The sequence below is a fragment of the Columba livia genome, chromosome 2 (genome assembly GCF_036013475.1).
Source record: "Columba livia isolate bColLiv1 breed racing homer chromosome 2, bColLiv1.pat.W.v2, whole genome shotgun sequence".
NCBI classification, from domain to species: domain Eukaryota; kingdom Metazoa; phylum Chordata; class Aves; order Columbiformes; family Columbidae; genus Columba; species Columba livia.
Window position 1 is genome coordinate 154,537,962 of NC_088603.1, and position 11,546 is coordinate 154,549,507.

The 11,546-nt window shown below is 40.8% G+C and overlaps 1 long non-coding RNA gene across 1 annotated transcript; it reads right to left on the reverse strand.

Annotated features, from left to right (window-relative positions):
- Positions 1–458: 458 nt before the first annotated feature.
- LOC135578856 (uncharacterized) lies at positions 459–7,043 on the reverse strand. The gene is made up of 3 exons (XR_010471001.1): positions 6,965–7,043; positions 3,368–3,431; positions 459–604 (listed from the first exon to the last, which is right to left on the reverse strand). It is a non-coding gene; the product is annotated as an uncharacterized LOC135578856 (long non-coding RNA).
- Positions 7,044–11,546: the final 4,503 nt, after the last annotated feature.

The window sequence follows — 11,546 nt, forward strand, 5'->3', positions numbered from 1 at the left end:
CAAGTTCAAGACTTTCACAACACTTCACATGAAGAGTTCAAAGAGTACCAAAATGTGCGTATTTTCATGGCTCCTTTTCCTAAGCAGAACCCACCCCCCCTGCCCAGAAACAAAACAAAACAAAACCCACCTGGGACTGGAGAAATTAAATAATTTTTACAGGGACATATACAAGGACACAGTAAAAGAAAACAAGAGAGGGGATCCCCATGCAGTTGGCAACCAACTGATCTAGAGACTTCAATGCACTGGTTTACACATTTTTTTAAAACACCTACAGATATATACAAATATATACATAGAAAGCTAATCTTCTTAAAGAAATAGCTACCAGCTAGGCCATTTTAGCTTTGAAACATAATCTTTTAGAAAATGAAAACTAAACTTCCTGGGGAAACTAATTCCCTTTTTGAATGTATATAATAAAAAAAGACACAATGAGTATGATAACAGTTTATTCAGCTATACAATGTTTCCTCTGCAGAGGAAAGCCAGTAGAATTTTTGGCAAAGGGCATTTTTGCTAAGGGCAAAGGTGGTCTGATTCCATGTGAGAGCAGAAGAGACCAGCATTTTGAATGAACCTCACTTTGTATGACGGTATCCTGCAAGAGAAAGCAAATTGTCAGCCACTTCTAGTGGAAAAATGTTCAAACACGGACAGAAAAATGTCAAAACCTGGCCATTAATCCCATCAGAAAAGCAAACCACATTTTTCACTAGCTCTGTTTCTCAACAAGTCTAGTCAGGAAAAAAGCCAAGAAGGGGAAATCTCCGGAGATGCTGAAAAGACAAAAGGAATATGGAGGGAAGGAGGAAGAGGCTGATAAAAGGGGGATAGAAAGGTTCAGTGTGAGGTGGGGAACAGAAAAGAGAGGAGTCTCTCTATGTGTCTGATCTTTTGACAAGCTCCCCATTGAGTAAGAGTCAGGGAAAATCAGTAGAAACTGGTTTTAAGACGAAAACATCAGCTTTTCCAGAATACAATGACTCAGCCTGGGCATATCTGCAAATCCAAGGTCTCCAAAGTCAATCTTAAACTCACAACGATGCGAAGGCACTACTCAATACCTTTGAACCTTTGCGTGATTTTTGTGTTGATGTTTCTCTATGTTTGTGGCACTTAAAGGCAAATTTGTCTTGAGGTTTCTTCTTCTAAAGTGTCTTTTTATATTGCTCATGTATAAAGGTTTAACTATTCCAAATAAAAGAAGTCTCTACATTAAAAATGGCATTAAGTTAGAATTAAATTCTGGGACTACACTTTAATAACTGCAGACATTCTGGGAGAATTGCAATTACCTAATAAACAAGTATTAAAAATCAAGGGAATGAAGAGTCATAATTAAACCTAAAATAAACACAGTTTAGAAACAGAATTGTGTGGTTTGTTATCTCAACAGCATTATTTCAGCCCTAGGAGAGTACTTTGAAGAAGTGGTGTAAAAATTGCAGTGATCCTGAAGCTAGGAAAGTTGTCATGTTTGTTATATACTGGCTGCTATAATAAGCTTAATCATCCCATTATGGTCCCTGTCGTGATAGAAGAGAGCAAGCGTTTCAGAGAAAGTCCTTGGTCTCACTCCCACAAAGACACTGGAACACAGACTTTAATCAAGTGCATATCAAGCAATAAGAGACGGGAATTTTCTGTTTCTGTCGTTAATGTGGCCAACAATATTACAGCTTTTTCGGTATGTGCATTCCCTTCCACGTCAAGGTCCTCGCTCTGAAGAGACTCTTAACACAGTTCTCTTCAAGCATAAGATATCGTAAAATTATAGATTCACAGAATACCAGGATGGATGGAACCACAAAGATCATCTGGTTCAACCTTTCTTGACAAAAGCACAGTCTAGACAGGATGGCACAGCACGCTGTTCAAGTGAACCTTAAAAGTGTCCAATGTTGTGGAATCCATGACTTCCCTGGGGAGATTATTATGTGACTGTTCAATTATAGTCTGTATTTGCACAGAGAAGCTAGGGTAAGACAGCCTGAACTGCACTTTCTTAACTTCTGAGTGCTTGACCTAGCTCTCTAAATGGTCATTTGGCAGAGCTGTTATTTGCATGTATCCATGCAGAACATTGTTGGGAAATGGGCTTTTTTCAACGTGGAGGTTAGGTAGTTAAGTAATTTCATTGTGATTTTTTTTTAATCATTATTTCAGCAAGAATTTCGTTTTACCACCTTAACAAGACTATAGGTTTGTCAGGACATTGAGTGAAAGGCTGGGTGTGGAAACAGAAGTGAATGAAGAACAGGATCAAGGTGGGACTGGTTCACTGTTCTTTAAACCAGACAAAATGCCTGAAGGGCAATTTGCCTCCTGTTCATTAAGCATCAGAGAAAGATACTGAATCATTGACCTTGAAGACTGATTTCCTTTGGAGTATTCACGAAGTTAGTGGAGGGAAGTCATGACCAGAGAGGGAAAATGGCCTAATGCTGGTTCAGTAGTTAAGGGTTTTGGAGACAATGATGTGAGTGCCTTTTCCATCTGTGACCTGAAAGATTAATTTGGCTCTGAACCTCTTCTGTCTCATCTCCTTTCTGTAGATTGGAGTGACATCGCTTCTTCATCTTGTAGGCACATAGAGCAGCAAAGGTGTTAAGACAATGCTATAGGGAAAAACTGTGGTTTGGGCATTTGTATATTTGAGAGAAGGAAGACTGAGGAATTATCTTGCTCTAGACTACCTGCAAAAGTCTTTTTTGATCTGAAAATACCATGAATAGGTCTTTTTCAAAGGAAAATGAAAAATGGGTGTGTTTGGTGGCTCTTCTTGGATAATGCTTGGAAACCTCACTGGAAGTGGCTGGTGTCCAGCAGGTGGAAAAGAGTGAACTCTTTGTGATATCATCTTCTCCCTCCCTCATCCCTGAACACATGCATGGGCCAAATGATACTCTGTCTTTGAGACCTGTTTTCACTGGAGTCAATTTTCTAATTTTTGAGAGTTTTAGGTAATTGCAAGCACTTTTTTTCCCCTTGTAATGTAGTACAGGACAGACAGCTCCAAGGCAACCAGGAGAGAGTCCTGGGGGCTTCTGATTCAAAGCAGAAAGATGTGGAGTCTTCTCTGAATCATTCTTCTCCTTATATTTTGCCTACTTCATGCGCCCTCTCCTCTACCAGCATTAGACCTTATTCTTAAACAGTCTGGGAAAGGCCATGAACTAACAAAATTTGCTGATAAATACTAAGATATTTGAGGTAGTAAAGGAAAAATTCTGTGCTATCTCCTCTGTGTACCTCTCATAGAATTTGATGACTGGCAGGTGAAACTCAGTGGAGATAAATATGAGATAGAAATAAATTCAAGTTGAGTGTGTAACACAGTAGACTCTGAGTTGACCATTACCATTCAGGTGTGAGAGCTTGTGGTTGTGACAGTACAGTGAAAACGCCAGCTTGGTGCACTTCAGCTGTAAAGAAGCAAGTAAAATGTTAGTGATTATTAGAAAAGGGACAGAGAAAGATTATTACTATGCTACTGTGTAAATCCATATTTTGCTCACGCTTCAAATGCTATATACAGTCCTGGAATTCCCATCTTGCAAGAGTTATATAAGGCTGGAAAAGATTCAGAGGAGCATCTCGGGTGCAATCAATGTGAGAAACTGCTTCTATACCAGGAGTAACTAAGCTGAAAATCTTCAGTCTGGACAAGAGACAACTTAGGATAAGTGCAGGGTGAGGGAAAAAAGTGGAGATACAGCTGAGGTCTGTAAAAATTGTTGTTGGCATGGAAATGTTTGGTAGGAGAGGTTATTTACCACCCCTTTTAGTAAGAACAAAACAAAACAAAACACAAAACTATGGACATTAAAATAAACTGAAGGAAAGGAGACCATGTAGGAACAAAAAGTATTTTTTCTTCACACAGCATGTGGACCTCCTTCTGCAGGATGTAGCAGATGAGAGGGTTTCCATAGGTGCAAGGAAATACCAGACAAGTTAATAAAGGACAAATTGAACATTCATAAATTGTTAGAAATGATGTTGCAAAAGAAAAGAGAAAAGTAAAAGAAAACCAGTAGAAATTATCCAATAAACAGGTATAATAGAGAAAATATGTTTAAAAAAATCAAAATATATACTTTTATGTGTCTCTTTGTTGGCTGCCCTTGCGATTACACCTAGGAATAGCAAGACAACATTTATAATGAGTTCCATAACATGTCATAAATATCTGTATCTGTAGTCAAAGTCTCCCAAGCAAGATAGTCATCTTTGCTGATACAAAGACACAAGTTGCTGTAAGGCTGTTGGTGTAAAGAAGCCGTCTCCTTAGAAGACTGAACCACATGGTCCCACTACATAGTTGCACAAACAAAACAAGCAGTTATACAGGGCAGCAGAAATGAGAAGTAACAGAAGTTAAGGAGATAGCAACCAGGTAAGATATGATTGATAACAAAACATTCTTTCTTTTTTTTTTTTTCAGTTTGCCATGAATGGTGAAAAGCTTTGTCCTTGGAACTAACCTGGAACACAGTCTGGTAAATTCTTTAGCCAAGGCCAAGGGCAGAATAATGTTGGGACTTTGTGGATTCTGAAAACAGTTGTCCCCATGTCTTTGTTGCTGCTGCAATGATTTGAGTTTGCAAACAGATAGAAATCTTGTCTGCATAATGACAGGGGAGGCATCCATGAAAACACATTTCTTAGTATGTGACCATGACTTAAAGGAAAAAACTGATGGGCTGTAGCTGTCCAGTTTCTGTCAGAAAACAGTATAAGCATTAAAAAATAAGAATTCACGCTGAGAAGAAAAAATAAGGTTAAAACACAGTCAGGCTCCTTGGTGTCCTGTAGCCTGGATCATCTTCACACCTCTGCCTGTGTGACAGGATGAGATTCTCTTCAGGCTCTAAAAGCCCACAAGACGCTCTGGCTGAAGTCATTGGATGCAATCTCAGTTTCAGGGTGTACCTCGTACAAATGCCTTTGATGAGATCAGATATTTGGCAAATCACTTTAAAAATATCTGAAAGCCTGCAGTGAGCTTAGCACTCCACTTCCATCTAAAAATCCTGCTAACACAGGGGCCAGAAGGTAACGTTGCTGCAGAATTGATATGAATTATGTTAAACTGGGGTTAAACTAGACAATATTTGCTTCTCTGGACAGTTTCCCTAAATCTCCATGTAGGTTCAGTAAAATCACAGTGTGATCACAGCATGTCACCTGGTCCAGAACAGCAACTCCTGGACATGCTGCACTGAAATATGTTGTGTCCAGTGTGCCAGCTAAAGGACTCCAGAGAAATGTCTTGTACCTCCACAATGTTTTTCTGAGCTGCAGAATCCTCCAACTTTCCTTCTGAGTTTGGCAGCAGCACACCATCCTACAACCTTCCGTCTATAATGCTATGACACTAGCACCGTGCTTAATGTGTTTTTTTTCCATATAAAAAGAAAGTTAACACAGCAGGTGCATATGGTCAGAATGGGTTCCTTCTACTCTCATCCACTTTTCAAAAGATGAAGGATTTTTTTCTGCCTATGTTAAATAGAAGAATATAGCAGGCAATGCCAAATAACAATGGTCCATACTATGTTCCACAGGCTGGCCACACTCCTGACATGACTAAGGCAAAAGCACATGTGTGGGGTTGCTTTCAGAAACCACAAAGTACCCTTTGGGGCTCCCAGACTTGTAGCCATGAGCTGTCTCTGTGGCCCTGGGAGAGTGAGTCCTGGAGCAGCCACTTCATGCACTTGGCTGCAACATTGTTCAAACCTTACAATGACTTCTCCTTGCAGCACATTCCCAGCCAGTGCACTCACAGTCACCAGATTAACATCTTGGCATCCGCACTTGTGTGCTGCAGCATGATCCACGTGTGAAAAGGGCATATTATAACTGTAAGGCTTTGAACTCAAGCCCACAAAAATGATGTCATTGTGACTTTGGGTGCTAGGCACTTATTGTTCTTATTTCCTTCATGAAACAATCTGAGATTAAACCTTGAAGAATAAAGGATAAAAAATACCATTGGAAGGATGAAAGGGATGGTTGGTTTTGTCTGAAGATCATCTACTAAAGCGTACCGTTGTAAAATTATGTTTATTTTACAGGCAAAAATATAGACAAGAATAGCTACCTTAAAGACTTTTTGACAGAATAATTTCTTACGAACTTATATAGTACAAAAAAAACAGCTCTTCCAGTGACAAATTAAAACCCAGGACTGGAACATTTCAGGGAGTGGTGCTTCACCAGCTGAATGTTGTAAAATCATAATGGAGAGGGAGGAAATTTAGAACTAACCTTGTGTTTTAGGAGCTTAAGTCCCATTTTCAGAAGGAGCAAGTACTTAGAAGACAGATGTTCAAGGAACTGCTCTGAAAATGAAGCCTTATTTTCTAAGTCATTTAAGAGACCTGTTGAAAATATTGGCTGCAAGTCTGGACTTGAATCAGTTCAGAGTCCATCATGTGGAGGGAGAGAATATATTTTGTTCTCTTTCTTATGGAACAGATAAAAGACAAATTTGTCCATGTCACTGTGAATACAAAGCTTTCTGTAGTGGTCCATTTCTGGATCACGTGATCGAGTCATTGATTTTCACCCCCCACACACCCCACTGCTATCGTTTAACCTTAATCAAGTTACATTTTTACACAAGAATGAGGGGGAGGAAATAGATTATTCCTATCTGGAATTACTGATTTCTTCAGCAGCAGTATTCTGGGAAATAAAATGTAGGTGCTCCAGCAGTAGTAAAGGCAGCAACTAACAAATGTTCTTCTTATTCAGTCCATGAGTCCAGAAATTCATCTGGCACAGGGTGAAATGTAGTCACTGCTATTAAAGTATATTGTCTACTCTGGGAACAGAATTTTGGATGTGAACCAAAACTTTTTTGAGGGAGATAAGCTTGCTATTCAGACAGTGAAATGTTATGATTATCACCTGATGAAGCATTAAAGAACCATAAAAATTCTTTTACCTTGGAAAGATTACTTAGCAGGAGGCTGCCTGCACTTTGGCAAGTCAGTGTGTAGCAGGTGAACTTCATCTCTCAGCTTTCAATGCAAAAGTGGATTTACACAGTCATTTTGTGGCACACAGAAAAGCAGAACCACCCAGACAAGTGCAGACATGAACAGGCAGGTTTTGCTTCATTTTGCATTGAAATATCACAGTTTATAGAAATTCTTGCCCCACCTATGGATTGCAAGTACAAAAGAAATTAAGTTCAATCTAAATGAGATTTGTGTTTGCATTCACAGCTTGTCAGGCACAGCTTTTTGTAAATTTGCCTGTTTCTTTCATCATGTTGTGTAATAGGAATGATCTGTTCCCACTGTTTGCTGTGCACCCCAGTGTGCTGCTGTCTGTCCTGTATTGCCTAACGCTCCTGCCAAGGCTGTGCCTCTGTTAATCACACCTGAGGAGCTGGTGCATGCCCAGGTCTCATCTCAACATGTATCAGAAACTCGACAGATCTGGTAAAGTAGGTGTTTTGCTGAAAATCCAGTCTTATGCACACACTGAAGCCTCTACATGGGTCCTGTTACAACCAAGTTGTAACACAGACACACGGTGGGTACAGCTGAACTAGAGCCCAATGGAACATTTAGGCTTAAGCCTTCAGACTTGCATACATTTATACTCTTTGGAGTTCCCACTTTAGTCTAAAATGGCAGAGGTTCCATTAGAGACTGGTTATATAAAGTAAAAAGGAATCTTGAGGGATGCTGACCAACCTCATTAACAGACTCTGCCGAGCATCAGTTGCTGAGACACAGGCTTGCAATTTTTTGAAGTGAATAATGATCCTGAGTAATGCTGAATTACTTTTTTTGCATGTTCAGTTTAAAAAGTCTTAAAACATTTTAAAGTGACTAGATAATATTTTTTTTTCTTTTTTCTTTTGTTCTGAAATGATGCTTCAGATGAGAATGAAAATTAACAGCCAACCCTAGAAAATCTAGGTCGTTGGTCCTGAAGTGAGATTAACATGGAGTTATGGTTTTGCCCAAGGGCACACACCCCTGAGTCAAACTGAACCCAAACACAGTTAACACCTGGACAGATCTACACCTGTACAAAGTGAGATCAAGTGTCCATCACTCTCCTCTGAGAAGGTGGGTGACTAAGGTAGTAGATTGAGATGGATGACTGAATTTCAGGGGATGACTCCGCACATGTAATAACAGGCAGGAACAGTACAGGCTCCTCAGGAAATCAAGACTCTATGCCTGTTATTCTTATCTGTCAATAAAAGTGATAATGCTACCTTTCACACGGTCTCCTTATACAGTAAACCATTCATGGCTGTGTAGAGACTGAGCCTCATTATGCATAACTAATTTAATGATTTCCACCCTCATTTTGGACCTCCAGCAGAGTGGTAATCCAAATAATGTTGTTTTATGTGGGGGTGAAAAATTCAACAGTGTAGGAGGCTGTGAAGGATCACCACCCACATAAGAGCTTCAGGGCAAGCATTAAGCAAGGAGGTCCTGACACCTCCACATGTTCTTTAACTGTCCCGTGTTGCTTTTGATCAAACAAGCAAGTTTTCTCATGCACTTCGGTAACATCTTCTTTAGTCCTTATGTTGGCTGTCTGACATTTTTGGTGATTTTATGCTTCTGTAAACTTATTTTACTAACTTTATGTGGCATGAGTATTTGCACATATTAAAAATAATATTTTTGTTGAATTCCAGTTGTATTTTCAACTGCAGACTAATGTACGTGGGCTGAGAAGAAAAAAGGATTTGAAATGAAAGACAAGTGATACCCAAAACCCGGATAGCTCCAATATGTTGATTGAGAATAATGGAGACGAAAGGAGCTAAGAGAACATATCTGTCAGTAAAGAGAGACTGGATTTAGGTTGTAATAATGAAGTCCTGGAATGTAGTTTATGGCACGCCCACGGATTTGCAGTCTCGTGGGTTGGCTTTGGTGGAGCTTTTCATATGATTGAATCTTATCAATTGTTTGCGATGTCTGAGAGGACTTCCTGGATCGTTGGTGGTGAACATTATAGTATGGAACTGTCTTATTGCCTTACATCAAATGATTTTCCCTATTCTATAGTGGAAGTGCTCACCCTCCAAATGTAGGAAAGACAGCAGCACAGGATGGCGGCAGGTGAATAAGCTTGTGACAGGGGAAACATTGTGATAACTGCAAGAGAGAAAGACTAAATAATGGGTCCCCCATGGTCTGCAGGTGGATCTCTGCTCCACCATGGACCTCCATGGGTGCAGGGGACAGCTGGCCTCACCAGATTCTGCCATGGTCTGCACCACGGTCTGCACAAGAATCTCTTCTCTGGCACCTGGAGCACTTCCTCCTGTCCTTCTGCATTGACCTTTTTGTCTGTCTTTTCTCACTCCTCTGTCTGGATGCTGTTGTACAGCAGGTTTTTTTTTCCCCTTTTCTTAAATACATTTCCCCAGAGGCACTACCACCGTCACTACTGGGCTTGGCCTTGGTCAGTGGTGGGTCCATCTGGAGCCAGCTGGCATCAGATCTGTAAGACATGGGGAAGTTCTGACAGCTTTCACAGAAGCCACCCCTGTACCTCACCCTCTACCAAAACCTTGCCACACAAACCGAACACAGTTGCAGTCCTAGACCTTCAGATGATTCTTTCCATGACTTTGGGTGAATCACAAAAGCTGCTTACATTCCCGCCTGCATGTGGGAAAATTTATTCTTGCCCTACTGCTTTATAGTTGGTCTCTGACTATGGAATTAGCAACTGGGCTTTAGATACATTATTTGGCATTCTGTATCAGAACTGAATAGCTGTGGATACAACACAATCCTGGTCAATAAACATTATTTGCTCTCAAAACTGATTTTTTTTTTTTTTAATTACATTTAATTTTAGATCTATCCAATTGGGACATTTTTCCCAGGACCTGTCATTCTCAAGTTTGAGCTCTCATTTTAGAGACATATTTGAAGCAGGATTATGTTGACATTTTACCAGTCAAATCAAACAAATACTCGTTAAATTGTTCCGTTCTCATTTTTCAGTTCACGGTGTAATGTGTGAAGAGGAGACACATACGGAGACAGAGCATGAGGAATGTACATTCTGTTTGTCTCAAATTCTTCTGTGAACTTCATGGACAGCCCAGGGACATGGGTGTGTTTTTAAAGCTAAGTCAGCATTGCAGATGATCAGAAACCTACTGACTGCCCTATAAATCAGGCCCAGAAACAGTTTTACATAAGTGTGTGTCAGCCAGCATGGGGATACGACTACATGCACGTATGGAGTTCTTTTCCCCTCCATATCAATCAATTGTATTGCAGTTTGCGTATCTGTCCTCTTCTGTGCTTATTTGTCATCGAGACATTGAAGGGCCTGATGGTTGTCAGTGGGATAAATCAAATGCCACACTGTAACTGCTGCTGTGCAGTGTTTTCCACCATTGGCTCTAAAGCTAGATATAATCAGTACTAAAACTCCAAGTTTATTTATGGCATCAGAGGTTAGGAAAGCAATGGTGCATTTTTTATGTTGTCTGATATTTTCCAGCTGTTTTTAATGTATGCATCTCTTGAAGGGCTCTGTGTGAGTCATCAGCTCAGTACACAATGCTTACTTTTCATTGTTAACCTCTCATAATTCACCTTAGGAGTGCCTGCTGCACTTTTTAAACCGAGGCGATACTAACAAATCCATTATGTTAAGAGGCGATGTAATATGCTGCTGCTGGAAGATATGGGCTTGGAATTGTGTTTATTTTGCATGATTCAACATATTCTTCCATTTGGAGAGCTGGCTATGCTTATTAGGGCAATCACTTGACAGACGCTGCCATAGTGAAGGTCACAGCAGGAGATGGAGTGTTTTTCAGGCCATTCAGGCAGCAGAGACAGAACAAAAACCTTAGTTCTGTTTTTTCCATTGTGTCAGGTAGGAGGCTGAAAGCTGTAAACGACATTTTACTCTTGTCTTTCTTCTCTCTAACTCATTTTAGAAGGATTCTGTCCTGTTCCAACAGAGTTAACTCTGAACACAACACGCGCTCTGATCCAACAGATGAAATCAGGGGTGAGTTAGCTCTGGGTATTTCTGCTCTGTTATGCAAAGTGAATGACAGACAATCACTCCAGAGGTCATATTCAGTTATGAAATTACTAAAAGCATGTGGTGGAATACAAACTACAGTGATTAGTGACTTGTGAAAATTATGTTATAATGTCACAAAACTTATCAATACATTGACAGCGAAACTCCTTCTAAAAATGGTGGATTGGCAAAAATTAGTAACTATAATGCAAAACTTAACAAGACTTTAGTGCGGGAGGGGAGGGGAGGGGAGGGGAGGGGAGGGGAGGGGAGGGGAGGGGAGGGGAGGGAAGGGAAGGGAGGGGGAAGGGAAGGGAAGGGGAGGGGAGGGGAGGGGAGGGGAGGGGAGGGGAGGGGAGGGGAGGGGAGGGGAGGGGAGGGGAGGGGAGGGGAGGGGAGGGGAGGGAAGGGGAGGGAAGGGGAGGGGAGGGGAGGGGAGGGGAGGGGAGGGGAGGGGAGGGGAGGGGAGGGGAGGGGAGGGG